Source organism: Papio anubis, chromosome 10 (genome assembly GCF_008728515.1).
Source record: "Papio anubis isolate 15944 chromosome 10, Panubis1.0, whole genome shotgun sequence".
Classification (NCBI taxonomy): domain Eukaryota; kingdom Metazoa; phylum Chordata; class Mammalia; order Primates; family Cercopithecidae; genus Papio; species Papio anubis.
The window spans coordinates 36,723,544-36,748,999 of NC_044985.1; the positions used below are offsets into that span (position 1 = coordinate 36,723,544).

Genomic DNA, 25,456 nt, shown 5'->3' on the forward strand with positions numbered 1-25,456 from the left:
ATTGTAAATGGGATAATTTTTTATTTTTCCTGTTGTTCACTGTGGCATATAGGAGTGCTACTGATTTTTGTATGTTAATTTTGTATTCTGCAACTTCACTGAATTTGTTTATCTGTTCTAGTAGTTTTCTTGTGCAATCTTTAGGATTTTGCAAATATAAGATCATATCATCTGCAAACAAGTATAATTTGACTTCTTCCTTTCAAATTGTATGCCCTGTATTTCTTTCTCTTGTCTGATTGCTCTAGCTAAGACTTTCAGTGTTATGTTGAATAACTGTGGTGACAGTGGACATTGGATATGGTTTGGCTGTGTCCCCACCCAAATCTCATCTTGAATTGTAGCTTCCATAATCCCCACGTCGTAGGAGGTACCTGGTGGGAGGTAATTGAATCATGGGAGTGGGTTTTTCCTGTGCTATTCTCGTGATAGTGAATAAGTCTCACAGATATGATGGTTTTATAAAGGGTAGTTTCCCTGCACATGTGCTCTTGCCTGCCATCATGTAAGACGTGCCTTTTGGCCCTCCTTCACCCTCTGCCATGATTGTGAAGTCTTCCCAGCAGTGTGGAACTGTGAGTCCATTAAGCTTCTTTTTCTTTAAAAATTATCCAGTCTTGGGTATTTCTTCATAGCAGTATGAAAATGGACTAATACAGCATCCTTGTTGTATTCCAGATCTTAGAGGAAATGCTTTCAGTTTTTCCCCATTCTGTATGTTACTAGCTGTGGATCTGTCATATGTACCTTTTATTATGTTCCTTCTATCTTTGACTTTTAATTTGATATGAAAAGTACATGGTATTTAATCCATACATACTTACTGTAACAACATAGTAGTATGTTTAAACCTACCATTTTACTATTTGGTTTTCTCTTGCTTTACCTGTTCTATGCTCCTTTTTCTCTCTGTTTTTTTTTTTTGTTTTGTTTTGTTTTTTGTTTTTTGTTTTTTCGAGATGGGGTCTCATTGTATCAGCCAGGTTGGAGTGCAATGGCATGATCTTGGCTCACTGCAACCTGTTGGATCCCTTCCTTACACCATACACAAAAATCAACTCAAGATGGATTAAAGACTTAAATGTAAAACCCAAAACTATACAAACCCCTGAAAGACAACCTAGGCACTACCATCCTGGATATAGGAACAGTAAAATATTTTATGACAAAGACATTAAAAGCAATCTCAACAAAAGCAAAAATTGACAAGTGGAATCTAATTAAACTTTAGAGGTTCTGCACAGCAGAAGAAACTATCAACAGTGTAAGCAGACAGCCTACAGAATGGGAGAAAATATTTACAACCTATGCATTTGACAAAGGTCTAATATCTAGCATCTACAAGGAACTTAAATTTACAAGAGAAAAACAACCCGATTAAAAAGTGGGCAAAGGACATGAACACATTTTTTTTTGCGAGAAGACATACATGCAGCCAACAAGCATATGAAAATATACTCAGTATAATGAATCATTAGAGATATGCAAATCAAAACCACAATGAGATGCCATCTCATACCAGTCAGAATGGCTATTACTAAAAAGTCAAAAAACAACAGATGCTGGTGAGATTGCAGAGAAAAGGGAACATTTGTACACTGTTGATGGAGTGTAAATTAGTTCAACCATTGTGGAAAGCAGTAGAACAATTCCTCAAATAGCTAAAAGCAGAACTACTATTGGACCTGGTGATCCCACTACTGAGTATATATGCAGAGGAATATAAAACATTCTACCATAAAGACACACATACATGAATGTTCACTGCAGCACTATTCACAAATAGCAGAGATATGAAATCAACCTAAATGCCCATCAAGGACAGAATGGATAATGAAAATGTGGTTCATATACACTAATAGAATATTATGCAGCCAAAAAAAATAATGAGATCATGTTTTTTGCAGGAACATGGATGGAGTTGGAGGCTGTCATCCCTAGCAGACTAATGCAGGAAGAGAAAACCAAATATCACACATTTTCACTTGTAAGTTGGGAGCTAAATGATGAGTACTTCTGAACACAAAGAAGGAAACAACAGACACTGTGGTCTACTTGAGGAGGGAGAGTGGAAGGAGGGAGAAGTACAGAAAAGACTGGGTCTTTTGTTGGGTACTGGGTCTAATACCTGAGTGATGAAATTTTATATATATATATATATTATATATGTATATATAATATATGTGTGTGTATATATACAACAAACCCCCATGACATGTGTTTACCTATGTAACAAGCCTTCACAGGTACGCCCAAACCTAAAATAAAACCTTAAAAACCAAAATACCCTTTTGGTTTTGAAATAATTTCAGACTAAAAGAAAAGTTGCAATAATAATATAAGAAGTTTCTGTATGTCCTTTATTAAGATTTTCTAAATATTAACATTTCACCAATTTTTACTCATATTCATCCTCTCTGATGCATAGATAAATGCATTTGTTTTTCTTTTAAACTGTTTTAGAGTAAATTGTAATTATAATTCTCTTGAACTTTTACTTCATTGCCATTTGCTAAAATTTAGGTATTATATCTTTGTCATGGAATGTTATTTTATCTGGATGTATAATTCTAGGGTGGATTAAAAAGAAATCTTTCAGCAGTTTTTCTGTTGTTTTCTAGCTTGTATCACTTTTGTGAAGAACTTAGTGTTTGACAGCTCATTTGAAGCTAATGTAATTATTTCCTTTAGATGATTTTCAATATTTTTTCCTTTATCATTATCCCTTTTTAGGAGTTTTGGCCATAATATGCTCAGATGTGCTTTTTAAAAATTTAATCTGTTTTGGCTTCTTAGAACTTTACAAATCTGTAGATTTTTTTTTTTTTATACAAGTCTTAAAACATTTTCAACCATACTTCTTCAAAGGTTGCTTTGGCCTAATTCTCTTGTCCCCTTTGTCCCAGATCACCACTTTTATGAATGTATGACTTTTTCCTTATGTCCATGTCTCTTAAACTCTTTTTGTATTTTCTGTCATTTTTCTTCCTGTGCTTGGGTTTGAGTACTTTATAATAACTTATTTTCTTGTTCACTATTCCTGCATTCATTTTGTGTTGAAATAATAATTGCCTTCTTAAAGTCGATTATTGTACTTTTCAGTTCTACATTTGAAATTTGATTGTTTTTATAGACTTTAATTCTCAGGCAAAATTCTCCAACTTGTCATCTATTTTCTTAAACATCATTTATACATAACTTATACAGATGATAATTGGGTCATCTATGAATGTGTTTTTCTTTCTGCCTTTCTCCTGGTTCTGTTTCTTTGTATGCCTAGAAATTCTTTTTAATTGAGTGCTGATGTAGTATATGAAAAATTGTAGAAGCTCTGCAGGATGTTATCTTCCTCCAGAGAGGATCCACCTTATCCTCTGTCAGGCACCTAGGGGAGGGGCAGACTCCTTAATCTAGGTAGGATTAAGGTTACTCTAGGCTATGTTTGTGACTTTTGAAGTCTAGATTCAGGTTTTTTCCCATCTCAGAAGACAGCACTCAAAAGAACCCTTAGGATAGTTACCAGGGCCTTCAGGATTTGGCAGGTCCGGAACTCTAATTTTAGCATTCCAGTCATTAGCCTGAACTCTAATCATCAGCACTATGAGACCGTGGAAAACCTCTACTGAGATTTCCTGCAGCTTTTTGCTCAGCTTTCTATCCTTGTATAAGCTAAGAATTGGTCAGTGCAATGAGAGGAAAAGTCAGGAGTTTGGGCTTACTTCTCTGTGCTTTTTCTCTGTCCGTGGTCTTGGCAAACCTAGATCTTCCGGCTGCCTTAGCAGGCCCAAAGTACAATATTTTTCTTCTTATCTCTACCAAAAAGCTCAATTGGCCCCTTTGATTCTTAGCATTTGCATTCTGTAAAACTTTTTAGCCTCTGCCTTCAACCTCTGCCTTCTTGCTTAAGACTCAGCAAATGCCCCAAGGGGAAAACTGTCTGCAGAATATTGGGCTCACCTCAAAGAATTTCCCTCCTCTCAGAGATCTTGGCCCCTCCATTCCTGAATGTCCCCAAAACTCTTCAGGCAAACCTTAAAGACTATTTTATACAGCTTTTGTAGTTACTTTTGGGGCGAGTGTTGGTCTATTAAAACTATTCTATTGCTATAAGCAGGATTTCCATACTCATTTTTGATGTATGAATTCTTTTGAAAACAAAATTTTAAAACTGCTAAGTGTATGGAAGTCTTAATAATTCATGTAATTGAAGGCTATTTGAAAAAATATTTACTGATTCTTTAATACTTTTTTTCATGATCGACTCCTGCCCTTTCTTACAATGTATGCACTCTAATAAACACTTGGCATCTCCATCAGCTAAAATAGACAAAAGTTGTTTGTAGAAGGAGATTTTGTCTTAGGCATTTGCTTGATTGAAGTTTTCATGTTGGATATTGTTCTCTACCTATAAATGGAACACTCAAGATTAACACCTTCTCCCTGAGCAAGTGCCACGGATGAAGCAGACTGTCAGGAACATTAATGATAACTGACAGCTCTAGAGAAAGGAAGCAGGTCTATAAATGCACTGGTGCCCTTGTAGAGTAAATTCAGTCAGCAGGCACTTGGAGAAGGTGTTATTTCAGCCTTAAAGTGAAAGACAGGGTTGGCCACCAAGTAAAGGGTTTTATATTTTGAAATTTGCCATAATTTTTCTTCTCTTTGTCATCTCAAGTAAGTAACATGTAAGTAGCTTGGAAATGATCCTGCCCATCTGAAGCCAATGTAATAGATAGGTTGTCCTTTCAAGGTCTCTTTCAATTCAGTTTCCATGTTATTATTAAAACAAAAGTTAATATGGTCTTATGCAGAATTAGTATACTTTTTACATAAATAAAATTAAATGCTTTTCTTGAAAATTTCCATTTCCCTGGTCATGTCTTCACCTAGAATGAACTCGGTTCTGCTCTTTGCAGTTTACTTTGAGAGGTTCCTTCAATTCACCATCTTGAGGAAGCCATCCCTGGTTTTCACATCCAGTCTGATTATGCCTTCACTCATATTTATTAATACTTGTCATGTGCCAAGTGTTGGAGACAAATGATCAAACTGAATGATCACATTTAATAGTAAAAATACACAATGAAAGAGGTCACCATTTTTAAAGTGCAGACTATAAGTTCAGAGAAGCTAAGAAATTTACTCAGTCACACAGTTTGTGAATAACATTGCTTTTTTTGAAAACTCTGTTACATTTCCAGTTGGTAATATATAGATATTAAATTCTGTTTGTTTTTGATCACCTGTGTTTTTTAAATACAGCCTTATACAACCCATTGTTCTTCCTTCCTGTGCTTATAGAAGACTATGGAAATAAGGGTTTATGGACATCTCTTGAATTAACTATTTGAAATATAAAAGAATCATCATTGTGCCAGAAGGATCATCAAGAGCTCTGCTTTGTTTCACATCCTGATAAGCAGAGAGACCAAGATCTATTGCCACATAGATAACACTCGAGATACAGTATTTTAAAACATGATCCAAATCTGAACACTGCAGGGTGGAGGGTGAGATTAAAATTAAGTAGATTCTGACAATCACGAAGAATACTTCTGGAGACCTATACAATCAATATAGGTTAATTCCAGTGAGCTTGCATCTGAGGGTGATATCAACCAACTTCTGCTTTTGTAACTAGCACGAGCATGTTTCTTTATCCAACATGAGTCACCTTCTAAGATTGATGTAGTTACAGATTGCCTCTGTAACTAACACAATGTCCCTGCTCCCCAATCCTCCTTTATTGAAATTCTATGTAATATCAGCAGTTTGCTTAATTCTGTGAGACTTTTCCCAATCAGTAATGCTCTCATTTCCTAAGGAGAACAATAAATTAACTTTGCAGCTTTTATTTTTGTTTCAGAGTTTGAATGGTGGTCTCACCTCTTGATAGATAACAGTATATGTCAACACCTTTGTTTTTTTAGTGAAAGTAACAACTTTGTTCAACTTCTCAAATCAATTATTTGTTGGAAATAAATTCACATACCAAATTATGGATTTATTACATAATTAAACCCTTCTTACCAAAAGTAAATTTCACTGGATTGTCACATTAATAAACATTGAGAAATTTAAACCTTTATTCTCTTTGTAGCAGCGTGGAATGTGTTTCATTGATGTATAACATCCATTTTATATAGTTTACATGTGACATCAGCCTCTTGAAGTGGAACATTAACAAATCTGACATGCTTAAAGTGTGAAGAGCTAGGGACTTAAAAAATGAAACTTCCTGGAAAATCCCTAGGAGTAAGCTAAGAGTTGATGAGAGATGGACAGTGAATAGCAAATAGATCTGATGGATGTTCTCCAATATGAGACTACACTGGGCCATTTCTGTACCTTTCTGTATACATCCTAATAAGCCTAGCAACAGAAAGTAGATTGGAAGGGTATGTCTTTAAGGGAAACTAATTTGGTGATGAGTTCTCCAGTAGGCCACAGAGTGAAGCTTTTGATGGTGGTGATGGAGCTGGCAGGGAAGTGACTTGATACCAGTCCAGGGCTGCATTGGGGTTATATTGCCAGTGGAGATGGGATCATGATGGACTGGAAGAAATGTAAAAGACTTGGTGATTAAAGGTCTTTATACAGGTTGGGTGCAGTGGCTTATGCCTGTAATCCCAGCACTTTGGAAGGTCGAGGTAGGTGCGTCACTTGAGGTCAGGATCTTGAGACTGGCCTGGCCAACATGGTGAAATCATGTCTCTGCTAAAAATATAATAGCTGGGTGTGGTGGCACATGCCTATAATCCCAGCTACTCAGGAGGCTGAGGCACGAGAATCACTTGAACCCGGGAAGCAGAGGTTGCAGTGAGCCGAGATTATGCCACTGTACTCTATCCTGGGCAACAAAGTGAGACTCTGTCTCCAAAAAAAAGAAAAAGATGAAGAAAAAAAGTATTTATAAGAATGAAGTGCAGATGTGATTGGAGGGGAGAAAAAGACAAATGGCCAGATTGTGATCAGGGAGGAGAGAACGCTAAGGTAAGGATCTCAGATATATTACATTCAAGTCAAAAATATTTTTTGAAACTCAGTGGTGTATTATATGATGGTTATTTTGCCAGATGCTGTGATGTGAGTAAGATGTAGCTTCTGCTCTCATGGAACTTACAGTCTCATGGGCCTTTATAGGCTTTATGATGGGCTTTATGATGAGGATGTTCAGAGGTGTTTATGGCTGATTTGGGAAGGAGGCCATAAAAGCCAAGAGGAAATACATATTGTGAGGTCCATAAACCAGATGGGCATTAACATAAATGCTAAAGGCTGAAGAAAGGCAGGGAATGGGAACTAAACGGGAAATGGAAATGCCATACAGCACCAAAATGTAGAAGACAGTTATGACTTGCTTCTTTCTTTTATTTTCTTTCTTTAGGATTATTTAGTAGGGGACGGGAAGTGGGGAACCATGTGGGAACCTGCAGCAGATGACAGAACATTTTTAGAGAAATCAGATATACTTTTGATATAGTTTGGATATTTGTTCCCTGCAAATCTTGTGTTGAAATGTGATCCCAATGTTGGAGGTGGGGCCTGGTGGGAGGTATTTGGATCATGGAGGAGGCTCCTTTATGAATGGCTTGGTGCCCTCCTTGCATTAATAAGTGAGTTATTGCTTTATTGATTCAGGTGAGAGCTGATTGTTTTAAAAAGCCTGTTACACCTTCCCTTCCTCACTCCCTCTCTCGCCATGTGATGGCCTGCTCCCACTTCGCCTTCTGCGGTGATTGGAAGCTTCCTGAGGCCCTCACCGAAGCAGATGCCAGTGCTACACTCCTTGTACAGCCTGCAGAACCCAAGTATACCTTTTTTCCTTGTAAATCCGTAGATATTCCTTTATAGCAACCTAAAATGGATTCAGACAAAATTTATGAGGAGAGATGGGTCTGGCTGATTATTATGTAATTACATTGTTACTCTCGATATTAAAGGCCACATAAATTGCCTGAAAATGTGAATTCACACTTGAAAATTTGAGGCTTTCTTTTGGAGGGAATGCATGCGTATCAAAAAATTGTTAGCAGCTGCCCAATATCTTCTGATCATTTTTCAGTATCTCATACGAAGCCTAAGCACAAAATGTCTGGAGAATAATGCAGTATTAAATGATGATTATTTGTATATGGATCAACTCTAGGAAAAAATATAATTTTGGAGAGGTTAGATGATAACATTAAAGATAAATCAGTAAAATTAAGATCAAAAGCCTGACCTTGGACTGAATTTGGGAGTAAAGTTATAAAATTCAAGATTTCTTGTTGTGCTTAATCCTCTTAAGCCAAACTATTACACTTTGTAACCAGAATCACCAGTAATTTATCCACAGTATCCTAATGGCTCTAATTTATGCTGCAGACCTCATCTGCACTAGTTCGTTTGGTTTTAACAAAAAAGCCTTTTTTTCCCAACATGCATAGTTAGGTTTTATATGATTATTATAGGGAAGCTTGTTAGCAGTAAGGGAGTGCAGAGATGAAAGCATATTTTCTCAGATGGGCTGTCTTTCTGAATGCTGTTTGCTGGAAGGTAGCAGTTATGAAAGGAAATGATGGCTGCTGCTGAAGAGTCTGAAGGGGTCTGAGGGCTTTTCAGAGCACAGGCTGATGGGCATGAGGTGAATAGTTGTTGGTGGGTTTAATCCTAATTTGTCACCAACTCAGAGCCTGGATAGCTCACAATAGGAGATGTTTTAAAGCATGAGGCAAGTGTGTAACTTGGCTTTGTACAGAGGTCACAAAGTGCTGGTTAACTTGGATATTGCTATGCCCTTCATTTTACCTTAACACCTGCTTTCCTTCACAAGGTAACCAACCCCAAGTGGTCTCAGTCCTCGGTGAAATTTTTTTAAGGGGCATATTTACATCATTCCTTTGTACTTAACTTGGGTCGTGTGTGGTAGCATCTGTTGGATGTATTTGTGATGGGGCCGAGTGGCACACAGTATACCTACAGTTTTAGCATTTAATTATAAGGGAAAAAGCAGATCGTCCTTGTATCACATGTTTTGGTATCAGGGCATTTCTAGCATCCAGCATTACATGGGGTGCAGTTAGGCTCATATGGATATGCGGCAGGAGGAAGATGCCCAAGGCAGATAGAAATTGAAAACAAGATTACAGGCAGAGCCAAACCAGTGGCACATCATTTTTGGAAACACTGAAATATTAAACAGATATTTCACTTGGGCAGCAGATTGACTGTGCATGGTCTTTTCTGATGTTGGTGGTTTATATAGCAATTAAAAAAGAAGAAAAAGTAGAAAACATATTGAGTAAGTGACATAAATAAAGGATAAGAATTAGCTAAGAAAGGAGGTGACATTACATGTATCTGCTTACTTTTCCATGGGTGTTTGGAAGCACATCTTGACTTTAATTGGGATACCAGTACCATCATTTAAAGCTTAGATTGCCTGTGCCAAATCCTAGGACTGCGTAGGCATTCTTCTGCTTTCACTGTAAGTTTATAAGATATGTTGACTGCACCTAGAGGAGGTATAAAACTAAATGAAGATAAATGACTTGATTAGATACAAACAAATATATGTTGCATGCTCTTGGAAAAGCACACAATTCCGTTTCAGGAGGGACATCATGGAAAGGAGAGGGGTTTGAAAAGTAATTTGGGGTTTGAGTAATTTGCTTTGTCTTACATAGTGCTCCTCAAAGCCCACCTGGGAAAAAAAGAGGTGCTTTTTCTTTTGTTTAACTTCCTGTAAAGTGTTGATGACATGAGGGTGCAGGCTTTCAGCAACATAGCCTGGTCCCTAATTTTTACCCATTGCTTTTCACTGGAGAAACATCAATAGAAAAACAAACAATTTTGTGTTATCTCCTTAGAATATTCTGTGAGAACTAAGACCATTCCTGTTTTCTTCCCTCTGACATCTCTTATTTTGTACATGGTCTAGTTAATCCACTATTAGGTTTAGCAAGGAAATGGCATTAAGATTTTTATTTATTTATTTTTCTGAAGAATAGGGTGAGATATCACACATTTACTTTTCAAACTACAAAGGGATTAAAAAAATGGATAAATCTTCTTGGAATTAGGTCTTTCAGTAAAGTAAGAGCTTTCATTAAATACTGACATATACTGAAGTTCAGCAGCTCCCAACCTTTCTGGCACCAGGGACCGGTTTTGTGGAAGACAATTTTTCCACAGACTGGTTGGTCGGGGATGGTTTCAGGATGAAACTGTTCCATGTCAGATCATCAGGCATTAGTTAGATCCTCATAAGGAGTGTGCAACCTGGATCCCTCACATGCACAGTTCACAATAGGGTTTGTACTCCTATGAGAATCTAATGTTACTGCTGATTTGACAGGAGGCAGATGGAGCTCAGGCAGTAATGCTCACTCCCCTGCAGCTCACCTCCTGCTGTGCAACCTGGTTCCTAACAGGTCACAGACCGGTACCAGTCCATGACCTGGAGGTTGGGGACCCCTGCTATAGTGTATGCTCTCTTGAATGTTCTAGGGAGTTTCCAGAATTAGGCTTGTGAAGCTTGTATGCATCTGTCTTCTTGTACCACAATGAGTTCTTTTTTTTAAATTCACAACACTTAATCTTTTAGTCAGAGAGCACACGCGCGCGCGCACACACACACACACACTTTGTATGTGTACACAGTATATACATTCATCCTTCAGTATCCATGGGGATTGGTTCTAGGACTCCACACAGGTACTGAAATTCATGGATGCTCGAGTCCCTCATATAAAATGGTATAGTGTTTGCATATAACCTATGCAACTCTTCCTTTAAATTTTAAATAGTCTCTAGGTTACTTATAATGCATAATACAATGCAAATGCTATGTACATAGTTGTTGTATTGGTTAGGGAATAATGACAGGAAAAAAAGTCTGTTCAGTACAGATGCAACCATTCTTTTTTTTTTCCAACTATTTTTGATCCACAGTTGGTGGAACCCATGGATGCAAAACCCATGGATATAGAGTACTCAATATACATGTAAACTAGTTAATCAAGACTTAGTTCACCAAGAAATTCAAGAGGAAAATCTGACATCAAGCATGCTGTATGTAGAAGTATAACTAACATCATGAAGGATCTGAGCCTTTTGTTCTGTCTCCTGACTCTGCTTTTCTCTGAGCCAGCTTCATTCATAGGTAGGGTCTTCCAATGTAGAGGTGAGGCTGGCCACCAGCATCTCTAGACATACATTATTCTTAAAGCTATCGTCTCTTTCCTTGTAGCTCAGCCAAGGCCTTGCCAATGACCTTAACTGGACTGACTTGGATTATATGGTCATTCCTGACTCAATTCCTGTGGCCAGGCCTGAATTGTATGCCCATACCTAGGGGTATCAGGACCAAGGACAGCAGCATTGCCTTTTTTCCCAAAGAGATTCTGATTCTAGCCAAACATAAACCCATGTCCACTAAAGTTCCATGCCTGTAACATTAGCTTGCAACTTTCTAGGAACTGTAGGTGGAACAGTAGGTGGAACATAAAACAAGTTTGTTTTTCAGTCCTACATATAGATTGAATCATGGGCCTAATGTTTTAAAACTACAGTGTAATGATTTCAGCAAATTTTTATAGGGCTGATGCTTTATTTAGCTATTCATTTAGAAGTCTAATATTTCTCAAAGGATTTAAATCTTCAAAAATTAGATTAGATGAGGAAACAAAGAAGAAGGCACAAGCAAATTTATCACTTTTTTTTCTGGGCTCCCACAACCCCCTTCCACTTGAAGTGCTGCTTCAAATAAGTGACTGTGTGGCCATCTATAAAATCAACAACCTTTCAGCTTGGCAATAGACATGACAAAGTAGCATATATGACTTATCTGCCAACTATTGATTGATAGATATTTGCTTATTTGTATAATCTAGTTATATAAATGTATTCAAAGTTATAATTTGACATTCTGCAATTCCCATCTATGGGTTTTATATAGGAATTCTACTCTTATTCATCACTAATTCTAGTGCATCTGAGTATAAATTGAATTAGGTTTGCTTTTTTCTGGGCTTTGTTTGTATGTCTAATGTTATAGTTATTTTATAATAATTTTTATTTAGTGACTCAGGTTCTTTTAGAGACAAAATAAGAATCTAAATGTGTCAACTGTTATTATTATTAGTTTATGGGTTTGTTCAACTACTAAACTTGAGCTTCAGGAGAGAATATCCTGGGACTTTCTCATCTTTTCTAACCCTATGCTCATTAGAATAGTTGACACAAGGTAGAAAATCAACACATGCTCGCTGAATCACTGACTTCAAAGCCCTTAGAGAATTTGCTACTGAAAGAAACGTTGGGAAAAAGTTTCAGTGAGTCTTTGAATAATCATTCTCTAAGTAATCTGTTTTTATAAGCTTGAGTATTTATTAACTGGATTCCTTTAAGGTTTATACCCCACCACACAGCTAAAATTCTGTTAGAGCCTTTTTATTAACTGTTTACATGCAAAGTTGGATGAATTCTAACAAATTTTCAGAAATTACCTGTGTATATATGAAGATGAGTTAAGAAAACCCCAAATTTATGAAATTTCATTAAGAGTGGACAAGATCAGATATTGTAATAAAAATTACATGTATTAACTGCTCATTTGGAGTCCCCAATTATCTACTGAAACAAAAAAAAAAAAAAGAGAAGAAAGTATCCCACTCTCTTGATGGAAAAATTCAGGTTTTGAAAGCAATAAATAGACTGCGTGACATAAGCTTTCTCAAGAAACAGATATAATTTGGTGAAATTTAAAACAAGGATCAGATGTGTTACTTTGGTAGAGTAGGAAACTGATATGCTCAAGATTTTAGATGTCTTTAAAATAAAAACCTTACCAATAGAGGCATTATATATGATAGTAGCTAACTTTCAATTTCCAAACTAAGATGGCTTAAATAATTTCCTGTGCATAAAAGTTACATAATTATGCTCAAATAGCCACAACTACTTTTTTTTTTTTTTTTTTTTTTAAATGAGACAGAGGTTCACTCTTGTTGTCCAGGCTGGAGTGCCATGGCACAATCTTGGCTCACTGCAACCTCCGCCTCCCAGGGTTCAAGTGATTCTCCTGCCTCAGCCCCCTGAGTAGCTGGGATTACAAGTGCCTGCCATCATGTCCAGCTAATTTTTTGTATTTTTAGTGGAGATGGGGTTTCACCATGTTGGCCAGGCTGGTCTTGAACTCCTGACCTCAAGCGACCCACCTGCCTCAGTCCCCCAAACTGCTGGGATTACAGCTGTGAGCCACCACGCAGGCCTGCCTCTTGAATTAAATTATGGACATTTAGAAATGAGGCTCCATGTGTGTTGTGGGAAGTCAGGGACCCTGAATGGAGGAACCAGCTGAAGCTGCGGCAGAACATAAATTGTGAAGATTTCATGGAAATTTATTAGTTCCCAAAATTAATACTTTTATAATTTCTTATGCCTGTCTTTACTGTAATCTCTGAACATAAATTGTGAAGATTTCATGAACACTTATCTCTTCCCCAGTCAATACCCTTGTGTTTTCATATGCCTGTCTTTAATCTCTTAATCCCGTGATCTTCTTCGTAAGCGGAGGAGGATGAATGTCACCTGAGGACCTTGTGATTGTATCAACTGCACAAATTGTTTGTAGAGCATGTGTGTTTGAACAATATGAAATCTGGGCATCTTAAAAAAGAACAGGATAACAATGATGTTCAGGGAACAAGAGAGGTAACTTTGAACTGGCGCCAGTGAGCCGGACAGAACAGAGCTATGTTTCTCCTCTTTCATAAGCAAATAGGAGAAATATTGCTGAATTCTTTTTCTCAGCAAGGAACATCCCTGAGAAGAGAATGCGCCCTGAAGGTAGGCTTATAGATGGCCCCTTTTAAGGTGTCCCGTCTTTTATGGTCAAAGCCGAAGGGATGAAATAAGCCCCGGTCTCCTGTAGTGCTCCCAGGCTTATTAGGACAAGGAAAATTCCCACCTAATAAATTTTGGTCAGACAGGTTATCTGCTCTCAAACCCTGTTTCCTAATAAGATGTTATCAACGACAATGCGTGCCAGGAACTTCATTAGCAATTTTAATGTCGCCTTATCCCATGGTCCTGTGATCTCGCCCTGCCTCCATTTGCTTTGTGGTATTTTATTACCTTGTGAAGTATGTGATCTCTGTGACCCACACCCTATTCATGCACTCCCTCCCCTTTTGATAATCGCTAATAAAAACGTGCTGGTTTTACGGCTGGGGGAACATCATGGATCCTGCCGACATGTGATGTCTCCCCCGGACACCCAGCTTTACATTTCTCTCTCTTGTGCTCTTTCCCTTTATTTCTCAACCCAGCTGAGACACTTAGGAAATAGAAAAGAACCCACATTAAACATCGGGAGCGGGTTCTCCCGATACATGTGCATTTTATGTACTAATGCTGTGATTCTTAAAACTCATATTTACTGTATTTATGTAGCTTATTGGACGTTGAAAAGTTGACATGGTGAAACAGTTCTGATGGCCTCCAAGAAGCATGTACAATCTAAAAAAGCATAGGGAAGATTTCACTTAAATATGGATTGCAGTTGCCTCAGACCCACTCCTCACACAGGTTACACCTGTGCTGTGCTGTAACAAAGTATAGTAATAATCATACGTTATATAATATTTAATAAGGAAATGGCAAACATGCACCGTAACATTAAATGGGAGATGAAAGAATAGTTAAAAAGTTAAGAATACATTTTCAGTTGACTCCAATTCTAAAGTGATGTTTTCATTGTTATCAACAAACAGATCCGCCAGATTTTGTCAGCCCCATACTGTGCTTTTCTCAGTCTTGTCTGAGCTTTATGGAAGCTTCTTTTGTCTTTATCTTGGGCAACAAACAGAGGTGGTTATAGCTTCATGTTCTAACTTTTTAAATGAGCAGAAAGTATACTTTTTCCCTTTGTTTATCTGGATTGTAATCAGAAAGTAGCCTATACATTTACTTCTACATAGATGATAGATTATCATTTGTTTCATTGACCAATGTGGAGTATATCTGCATCTTCATATCAAAAGTGTTGGTTTGCTTAGACAGTATGACTTCTGTGAAGGAACCAGACTGAGGCATTTAGCAGCTTTATATCCTCAGATTTTTTTTTTATATGCCCTGGGATTTGTACTTTGACAGATATTAAACTCTATAACTTCAATCAGTAATCCTTCAGAAGTATTGTTATATTTTTTATAATAAAAAAGGTAAAATAAATTGCCATGCTTTGTGATCCAGAGCCAATAAAACCCTTTGAAATTAAAGGCATTTCCTCTTGATTTGTCATTTTCCTAGGAAAGCTTGAAGAAAGGTACCAATTATTTCTGACAGGCAGCAAGGGAATTTTGAGCAGCATTCTATTAACATGTTTTTGGTCATTTGTCAGCTTATCTGTATGATCTGCTAATGCTCAACACTAATTAACAGAACTCTGAAGAAGGTGAAAAAAGGAATCACCTAAGCTCAGTCAAACTAGCATGACACTGAAAGAAGCTGAGAAAGACCTTGCTCTCCCAGAGACAAATTCCTGCAAGAAAGTCCCAGAGACTGGAGTTGTAGGCAGAATCACAAACATGTTTGGGTTCTTCCCTTAATCCTTATGTGTTCTGGCCTGTTAGAGTATGCTGTAGATTGAAAAGTAGAATGAATATGAGATAAAGTTGATGAATGCATTTAATATGTTTATTTTTGTGTCTAAACTATGGTACTCACCACATTCGGTATTTAATCATCTCATCACATATTGGGTTTTTTAAAACCTGTGTATTAGTCCATTCTCATGCTATTATGAAGAAATACCTGAGACTGGGTAATTTATAAATAAAAGAGGTTTAATTGACTGATAGTTCCACAAGGCTCAGGCAACTTATAATCATGGTGAAAGGCATCTCTTCACAGGGTGGCAGGAGAGAGAAGTGCAGAATGAAGGGGGGAAAAGGCTCTTATAAAACCGTCAGATCTTGGGAGAACTTACTATCACGAGAATAGCATGGGGGAACCGGCCCCATGATCTAATCTCCTCCCTCCCCCAACATGGGGATTGCAATTTGGATTACAATTCAAGGTAAGGTTTGGGTGGGGACACAGAGCTAGACCATATCAGCTTGCTTTTCCATAGTTTTTTCTTTCATTAATTTTTACCAACTTCTTTAGTACATGTTAAAGTCACTTGTCTGGGAGCTGGCAAGTGTTGTAAGTTTTTACAGAGCAACCTTGACATGAAGAATGCTCTCACACTCTCCATTACCATCCTAAAACATACCTTGCAGGGTATGTGTGTGTGTGTTGGGGGGGTCATGTGTACATATAAGTGTGAGGGAGAGCATTATTTACCTTCAAGTAGTATATAAATAGCCAAATAAAATTTATTAGTGTACAATCTCCTTGGGTTAAGCACTTGGCTAAGATATATCATACTGAAAGGGAATTTTTATCACTACTGTTACAAATGGCAGAATTCCAGAAAGTTATAATGAGGCCGTCTTCTCAACCTGAGTTACCTCATTGACTCCAATGGTAGAATCCTTTTCTTAGTTGGGGTTTGTTTTTTATCAGAGCAAACTCTGCTGCTGTGTTTAATTGGCTCCGTTCTCGTTCATAGCAGTGGTTCATTTTTAGTGCTGTAGTGTAGCGTCTGATAATTACAAAGGCTAATTTAAAGGAGTAATGATATGATTGAAAATGATACAGATTGAACCTTGGCGACACTCTGCTTTCACATCTGTTAAGGGATGAAATATTGATATGTTAGAAGAAATCAATTTAGAAAGCCAGTGGACTTTTGGTATTCACCTCTTTCATGTGTGGCTCATAGGTGGTCAGCCTGGCTCACTGGATAGAAGAACACATAGGGCTCTGGGGCTTCAGCCCCAATGATGAGTGAAGGGTTCATTTCCCTTCCCTGTGCAGAAGATATGCATTGGAAATCTGCAGGACAATAGGTAAATGGTCGATGGTCATGGATTTGGGACCCATATCAGATCTATATCAGAGACTTGGCTAACACATGCATCCTCTGAGTCTAGGTGAATCTAATTTTTGGTGGTATGAGAAATACTTTTTTAAGATTAAGAGAATTGGGGGCCGGGTGCAGTGGCTCATTCCTGTAATCCCAAGGCTTTGGGAGCCCAAGGCGGGTGGATCACTTGAGGTCAGGAGTTTGAGACCAACCTGGCCAACATGATGAAACCCCTTTTTCTACTTAAAAAAATTAGCTGTGTGTGGTGGTGCATGCCTGTAATCCCTGCTACTTAGGAGGCTGAGGCACAAGAATCACTTGAAGTCTGGGAGGCAGAAGTTGCAGTGAGCTGAGATGACACCACTGCACTCCAGCCTGGGTGACAGAGTTAAGACTCTGACTCAAAAAAAAAAAAAGAGAGTTGGAATGTTTCTAGCCACTAGCCCCTATGTAATTTCTACATGTTTGGCCTGTTTCTTGATTTGAATCCCCATATTTTGATGCCTTCCTTATGAACTTTTTTGTAGAATAGAATAGCTTGTTATAAATTCTGATTTGGAGGGTAGTATGTAATATGTATTGCAAAACTTTTTACTGTGCTTCCTGTAATAATGTTATTGAGAACATTATCTTCTATCCATGATCTCCAGGAATACTTGAGCTTCTTCTGAGAAACTGTTATAATTTCTTTTTATGCCTACCGTGAGTAATATAACAAATTGTGCTTTCATTTTTGAACTGACCTCTATAAAACTGAATTTGTGGCCCATATATAAGAAGAGGAAATTTCAGGGATGTGTTTCATGAGTATATGAGCTCAATCCAGTTTTATCTTTTTTTTCCTACTTACATTTAATCTATTGCCCTAAAACTTCACCTGCTTGTTTTAATAATGTTAAGTGGAATATGTCTCTGAAAACCTCCTTAAATTAGTTTTGGAAAAAGGTGATTATAAAAAAGTCAATCTTAAAAGCTATGTTATTCCTTAATTCTCATGAGTAGTTGTCCCTTGTTTTCTAAAGTTTCATCTGTTTAGAGGATAACAGAGAGCAGCTACAGTAACAGGGTCAACCTTGTGAATAGGTGAGGAGGAGAAAGATGTGGCAATGCATGGAAATTCCTAATATCTCTTCCCTTTGCTCCCTTGTAAAAGTCCCAGGAAAGGCAATTGCATTCATTCCTGTGGAAGGATGGAAGTTCTGAGAGTGTAGAGAAAGAGAGAGAGAACACTGGAGAAGGAAAATGAGTAATAATTAAAAAGGGACATCAGAAAGCAGAATGTGAAGGATGTCAAGGACCAAGACTGTTAGTATCCTTCTTGCTGCTCTTAGAACATGTCCAGATGCTTCTTTGACCCCTGCTTCTGGTACAATTGGACAGTGATTAATGGGTGATGAATTAATATCCCCAAATATCTTCTGTTTTCTTCACTATTCACATGATTGCTGAAATCAAACAGGCAAACCAACAAGAAAACTTCTTCAAACCCCAATTTTGTTGCTTAATGATACCATTTTCTTTATTCTAAATTTCAAAAAGATATTGAAGTTTTACATTTATTTCTAAATGAAAGTATATTTTCATTTTTTGGAATAATTCATAACAATAGCTTTGGAAGCTGTTTTTGTACTTTCATTGTTACCATCTGTGTAATATTTGCCATAGCTGGAGTAGGGAAGACTTAGAAGGCATGCCTTTCTTCATGTTGATTGTTTTAGGTTGTAAACCTTTCATTTTTGATTTCCATAATCACTGCTAGGTATTGTTGTCTTTCAGGCTTATGTCCCAATGGGACATGTATGAAAACCATCAGAAATATATTTCACACACTCTGAAATTGTGTTTTCACAAAAACATAACTATAAAAATAAAATTTGTGAAGATGAACACCATCCATGTTGATGTGTAACATTAAGATCAGTTTATAGCCAGCTTAAAAAAATAACTATGAGAATTTGGAAGAGAAGAATTACGTTAAGTTTTTAAATCAATATTTACTTTAACTGCAATAGGGTGTCCTTCTTGCCTAGCAAGTACTTAAAATGAAGCCTCCACCATGCTTCTGTCTTTGTGTAACCACTGAAAACAGCTTGGCAGGTTCTCCTCGGCCCTACCTATACGAGGCTATGGATGTCAGAACTTACCACGAAGCTAGTTACTGCAGGCTCACAAAGTTGTGATAACTCATTATGTAAAATTGCTCTCAGTTGCTCTCATTTCCTGCTCAAGGAATGTTATTCCTTGTTCAAAACCTTGAATTTCTCTCAGTTGCACTGGCAAAAAATTCCTGCCATATCAAGAGATTTTAAGCTGAGCTAAAGCTTGCAGGAAAACACAACCAACTACTGTGCATGATGCTGAGGGCAGCATCATCAGCAGAGTGAGAACATGGACTCTGAGCCTCCTGTCTGCGTTCAAATACCGTCCCACAGTATTTGCCTCTCCCAGGTGCTATGTATGCCTCAGTTTCCTTATCTGTATATGGGAATATACTGCTACCAACCTCAAAGAATTTTTATGTGGAATAAATGAGTTTTAACACATGTAAATTGCTAGGACAGTGCTTAGATCTGGTGTTACACATGTGTTTTTCATATGAATTAGCAAAAGATGTTTAGGTGCTGTTCATTCATTCTCTCTCTTCTTAAAATTTGGAAGCTGTTCTTTATCTGACATCCCTGACATAGCCTTTCAAAAGATTAATAGAGAGTCATTATTCAAAAAACCTCCCAATCTCAAATGAACTATTTTATTATATTTTCTGTTTCAGTAGTGAGACCTTGGAAAGAATACTTTGACTATAGTCAAACATTTATTCCAGGATCCTAATCTCTCACAGTTTAGGGCACTATCGGCACACTATGGCCTCTGGGCCCAATGCAGCAGCCACCACCATTTTTTTTTTTTTTTTTTTTTGAAACAGAGTCTCACTCTGTCACCCAGGCTGGAGTACAGTGGTGTAATCTCGGCTCACTGCAACCTCCACCTCTTGGGTTCAAGCAATTCTCCTGCCTCAGCCTCCTGAGTAGCTGGGATTACAAGCATGCACCATCACTCCTGGCTAATTTTTGTATTTTTAGTAGAGATGGGATTTCACCATGTTGGTCAGCCTGGTCTTGAACCCCTGACCTCAGGTGATCTGCTGACCTACACCTCCCAAAGTGCTAGGATTACAGGCATGAGCCACTGTGCCCAGCCCATCACCCACTTTTATAAATAAAGCTTCTATTGGAACATAGCCATGTTCATTCATTTACATATTATCTATTGCTGAGTTGAGTCATTGGGACAGAGACCATACGTTCTGCAAAGCCTAAAATATTAACTGTCTAACAGAAAAAAGTTTGCTGATGTCTGGTTAGGAGTATCAGTACAGTATTAGAGTCTTCCCAAACTAAATCTTTTAGTATATTTCTTGATTTTTGCCACATCTGCTTACTGTCCATTTCATATTTTCTTTAAATAGAGCCTTCATTTTTTTGGTTAAGAATATTTTATAAAAGAAGCTTTACATTATCTTAAAAGAAAAATTAGTAAAACATGACAGGAATAGAAAATATTTAAGAAAGCAAATTGCTTAAAACAAATCAATTTGTTATTAAATTTTAGTGTAATACTACTCCGTGTGGTCTGAGACCTGCTCTCTTAGGTAATGAAGGAGGTTTTCAATTGTCAGGTAGATGATAAATAAAGATGATAAAGATGATAAAGTCATCAAATTGAAGCTTTAATCTTGCCGTAATCAGAGTACTAAATGAGAATTGAAAAAGGAAGGTATAATTTTCTCATTATATGTGATTCATGCCATTTAATGATACCTACAAGTACACCCTACAATAACTTTGAATATCACCCCTAATCTTGTATGTCTGCAGCGATACACTTTCTACACTTTCAGAAACACTGGAAAAACAGTGACAACAATAATGCCAGGTAATGCCAGTTCATATGTATTTGGACATTCTTTGCCAGGTGCTATTCCAGGAACTCTGCATGTGTGAACTTTAGCTCTCACAACGATCTCTGAAATAGGTTCTACTCTATTCCCTTTGTACAGATGTGATAGCTAAGACAGACAGAAGCTGGTAACTTGCTTAAGGTCCACAGCTAATAAACAGCAGCACTAGCAATGAGGCAGTGATTGAGGGTAAACAGTACAGGATTAGCCACCAATTGTGTGTAGAATACGTGAGATCAGTTGTGACTTCTCACCTGTGTTCTCTGTATTGTAGATATTTTCATGGGAAATTGGGAGAAGTTTTGTTAGAAACTACTAGCTTATTAAAGAACTACTTTATTTTATCTTTCTGAAGTTGTAATTTCTCTTTTCTTCTTTGAGGGTATTGAGAATGGATATCGATGAATAAAAAATCGGCCAGGCACTGTGGCTCACGCCTGTAATCCCAGAACTCTGGGAGGCTAAGGAGGGTGGATTGCTTCAGTCAGGAGTTCGAGTCCAGCCTGGCCAACATGGTGAAACCCCATATCTACTAAAAATACAAAAAATTAGCTGGGCATAGTGGCATGGGCCTGTAATCCCAGCTACTCAGGAGGCTGAGGTGGGAGAATCACTTGCGCCCAGGAGGTCGAGGTTGCAGTGAACTGAGATCACACCACTATACTCCAGCCTGAATAACCAGAGGGAAACCCTGACTCAAACAAACAAACAAACAAAACAAAACAAAACAAAACAAAAGGGAAAGAAAGATAACTAGATTCCTTTATTTTCTGCTAAATTAGTGAAGTTTTTAAAAAACTGCAAGATGTTGAATTTTGTAAAGATACAATAAAATTCTTGAGATTGTAAGTTTATGGTGGCAATGTAATTTGATAGGACTTCTTTTGTTAAAAAATTTTAAAATGTGTTTTAAAAACCATAAAAAGCAGGAAATACGGAGTTTATTTCCTTAAACTCCAAATTCAACTTGGGGACTCTATTGTGAGGAAGTAATGCTAATGATGTTAAAAATGAAGATTTTTGGAAACAAACAGAAATCAATACAAGCTTTGAAACTGAATAGACTCTGGAATGTGAGTCTGCTGCCTGGTTCAAGTGAAACATCAGCAGGTTGAAGGCATAGCATCTGAACCAAAGGGTAGAGGAATTGGCATTTTTACTTAAAGGGAGGTAATTATGCGGATCAGTGAGCGTTCCCACTTCAGTTTAGGCTTTTGAGTTATCAGTGGTAGCACATTTGGTAAGAACTGTAGCAGTGTAGGACAGGGACAGGCTACGTTTGATTCCTGTCTCTGCCTCTGAATGGTTTTAGGAGCCTCAGTTTCTAATCATTAAGCAGAGATAAAAATGCCTTTCTTTTTAGGAGTATTAAAATAAGAGAGTGTAGGCCGGGCTCGGTGGCTCACGTCTGTAATCCCTGCACTTTGGGAGGCCGAGGCAGGCAAATCACTTGAAGTCAGGAGTTTGAGACCAGCCTGGCCAACATGGTGAAACCCTGTCTCTACTAAAATACAAAAATTAGCCAGGTGTGATGGCTGCACCTATAATCCCAGCTGCTCTGGAGGCTGAGGCAGAAGAATCACTTGAACTTGGGAGGTGGATGTTGCAGTGAGCTAAGACTGCACCACTGCACTCCAGCCTGGGTGACAGAGCGAGACTTGGCCTCAAAAAAAAAAAAAAAAAAAAAAAAAGAGAGAGAGAGACAATGTGTATAAAGCATCTCAAGAACATGGTTCTTTCCAGAAATTGTGGCTATTATTCATCTCTCATTTGACTTTCTTTGATATCTAATGGGATAAGGAAGACCAAAGTATTTGGGGCTGAGTAACACAGGTGGGAGTGTTTGGTGTGACAGTTCTCTTTGTGATGTGGAAAAGTATTTTTGACTTTTTGCCACCAAACATTAAATTTGGTTTAAATTTCAAGTACAGTGACAAATAATCTTCAGTTATGTGCAAACAACATATAACTCAATTTGAGGTTCTGTTTGGTCCTTAGGAGCAAAACTAATTGAAACCAGGTTCTGACATTTACTTGCCCTGAGACTTTGAATAAGTTAAACTTTCTATACTTCAGTTTCCTCATCATTAAAATGGGGATAATAAGAGTATATCACTCAGAGAGCTAGGAAAATTTAGTTATTAATTTTGTAGATTTACAATACTGTCTGAAACATATAAGCACTCTATGTATTGATTGTTGCATAAAATACTTTCACGTATCTGAAAAATGTGAATGAGGCAGTAATTTCAACACTTCTTGAAGCTGTTGGTAAAGGTTTTATCATCATGCCACAAATTTTCCATATTTGAGTTCTTAAATGGTGAGAAGGGCTAGATTAGACTCTCCTGCCTTTAGTTCTTGGTCTTCATGAAGTATGTAATATGTTGTCTTGTTGTCAAGGTAACAGGATTCAAGATGGTTTTATAAAATGAGAATGGGCTCATTTAAAAAAATGCCAGGAAATGCTTTAGAAAAGGAAGTGTCTTAATAACAGGCTTTATTGAAGCAAAAGTGTCTAAATCTCATTGAAGGCAGAGAATCGATTGCAGTTTCATTGCCTTATTGAAAGCAGCCTGTATTTTCAAACAAGGGCTTGGCATTTAATATCCCCACAATAATGGAGCAGACTTTTGAGAGTGTGAACTGTGAGGAGTTGGTAAAGATTTTTTTCCCTGGAGAAAGACATAAAATAGCAGTAGATTTCAGTGACTCATGATGGCAGGGAGAGTGATTCGTGAAGGGATTTGACAGAATGAGTCTTAGCAGTATGAGGAGTGTATCCATATAGCCATTTTTACCTAGCTTCTTTACGTGAATTCTGGAACCAACTACTCATGTGCTAAGCCAAAGATTAATGATAATAAAGCAGATTTCAGGAAATCTAATTTGGGAACACATAACCTCATTTACACGTCACCTAATTTAAATTGGTCAGAAGAAGGAACTCTGCTATTTTGGCTTTGTACCAGGCATCCATTAGTTATAAGAAAAATTATGTGTATTCTCTCTTTTTTTAAAAATTATACTTTATGTTCTAGGGATGCAGTTGGAAACGTGTTCTCTTTTTATGATCCCAAGAAAAGAGAAGTGTATGAGAAAAGAGGTAAGATACACGAGGTTTTTACAGCTTTATTGTTTGTATTTTTAATCTTTGTTTAGTACATATACTCTTCAGTGAATTTGATAACCATACACTAAAACCAAAAAACATTGGCTTGTCCTAATTGTGAGTGGAACAGTTAGTGTTTTGATTGTAAGAAATAGCAATTAAAATTAAGAAATTTTAATGAATCAATTTTTGTTTTTTTTTTTGAGATGGAGTCTTGCTGTCTTGTCTAGGCTGGAGTGCAGTGGTGCAGTCTCGGCTCACTGTAACTTTCGCCTCCCGGGATCAAGCGATTCTCCTGCTGCAGTAGCTGGGACTACAGGTGTGTGCCACCATGCCCAGCTAATTTTTTTTTTTTTTTTGTATTTTTAGTAGATATGGGGTTTCACTATGTTGGCCAGGCTGGTCTCAAACTCCTGACCTCAGGTGATCCGCCCGCCTAGGTCTCCTGAAGTGTTGGTATTGCAGGCGTGAGCCATTGTGCCTGGCCTAATCTTTAATTAATTAAAACAAATACTACCTGTAATCCCAGCACTTTGGGAGGTCGAGACGGGTGGATCATGAGGTCAGGAGATCGAGACCATCCTGGCTAACCCGGTGAAACCTTGTCTCTACTAAAAAATACAAAAAACTAGCCGGGCGAGGTGGCAGGCGCCTGTAGTCCCAGCTACTCGGGAGGCTGAGGCAGGAGAATGACGTAAACCTGGGAGGCGGAGCTTGCAGTGAGCTGCGATCTGGCCACTGCACTCCAGCCTGGGCAACAGAGCGAGACTCCGTCTGAAAAAACAAAACAAAACAAAATAACCAAATACTAAGAAGAAGTCAGCCCTGCTGGAGACCAGCACTGGACTTCGTGCTGATGACAGGTGCCACTTCAATTGATTATAGCTATTCCTTTTTTTTTTGTATTACTTTCTCCAGAGGTGGGAGGCAACCAATCAGAGGCTGAAGTGAAGTTACAGAGTTACGCTCTATGAAAATGAAGACTTGGCCTCTGAGCAGTCTGATTGGTTGTGGGAGGGGACCAGTCAGATGTACTTTACATTTTTCATCTGTGACACAGTGGAAAGGGAATTGTTGCAAAGGGTGTAGCCTCTGATCCTTTTGTGAGTTGGGTGTGGTGAAGTGTGGTTTTTCTTCTGATTCAGTTCTAGCAAGTCAGTATGAATCAACCTTAGGTTCCTTGCCTCCAGACCCTATTCTCCTGCCTCATTTCCCCCTGAGAGATGGGATCCCCCTAAATCTTTATGGGAGGCAGAGGGACCGATGGTTTTTCTTCTGTAACAGCTTCATGCTGACTTGAAGTGCAGTCCCTATCTACTGGGGATCACAGAATTCTTTCCCTGCTCTGTCTAGTGGAGACAGGGTAGCTTCTTGATGGCTGTGGTGGCGCCTTCACCTGGAACTGGCTGGAAACCTTGTCACATGA

At 37.9% G+C, this 25,456-nt stretch overlaps 1 long non-coding RNA gene across 1 annotated transcript in view; it reads left to right on the forward strand.

The window, feature by feature from the left end:
- The first annotated feature begins 1,951 nt into the window (after positions 1-1,951).
- Positions 1,952-25,456, forward strand: part of LOC103876254 — a 75,145-nt gene continuing 51,640 nt past the window's right edge. Inside the window, exons 1-2 of the long non-coding RNA XR_002516093.2 lie at positions 1,952-1,987; positions 23,960-24,024. This is a non-coding gene — a long non-coding RNA (uncharacterized LOC103876254). The remainder of the gene's footprint in view (positions 1,988-23,959; positions 24,025-25,456) is intronic.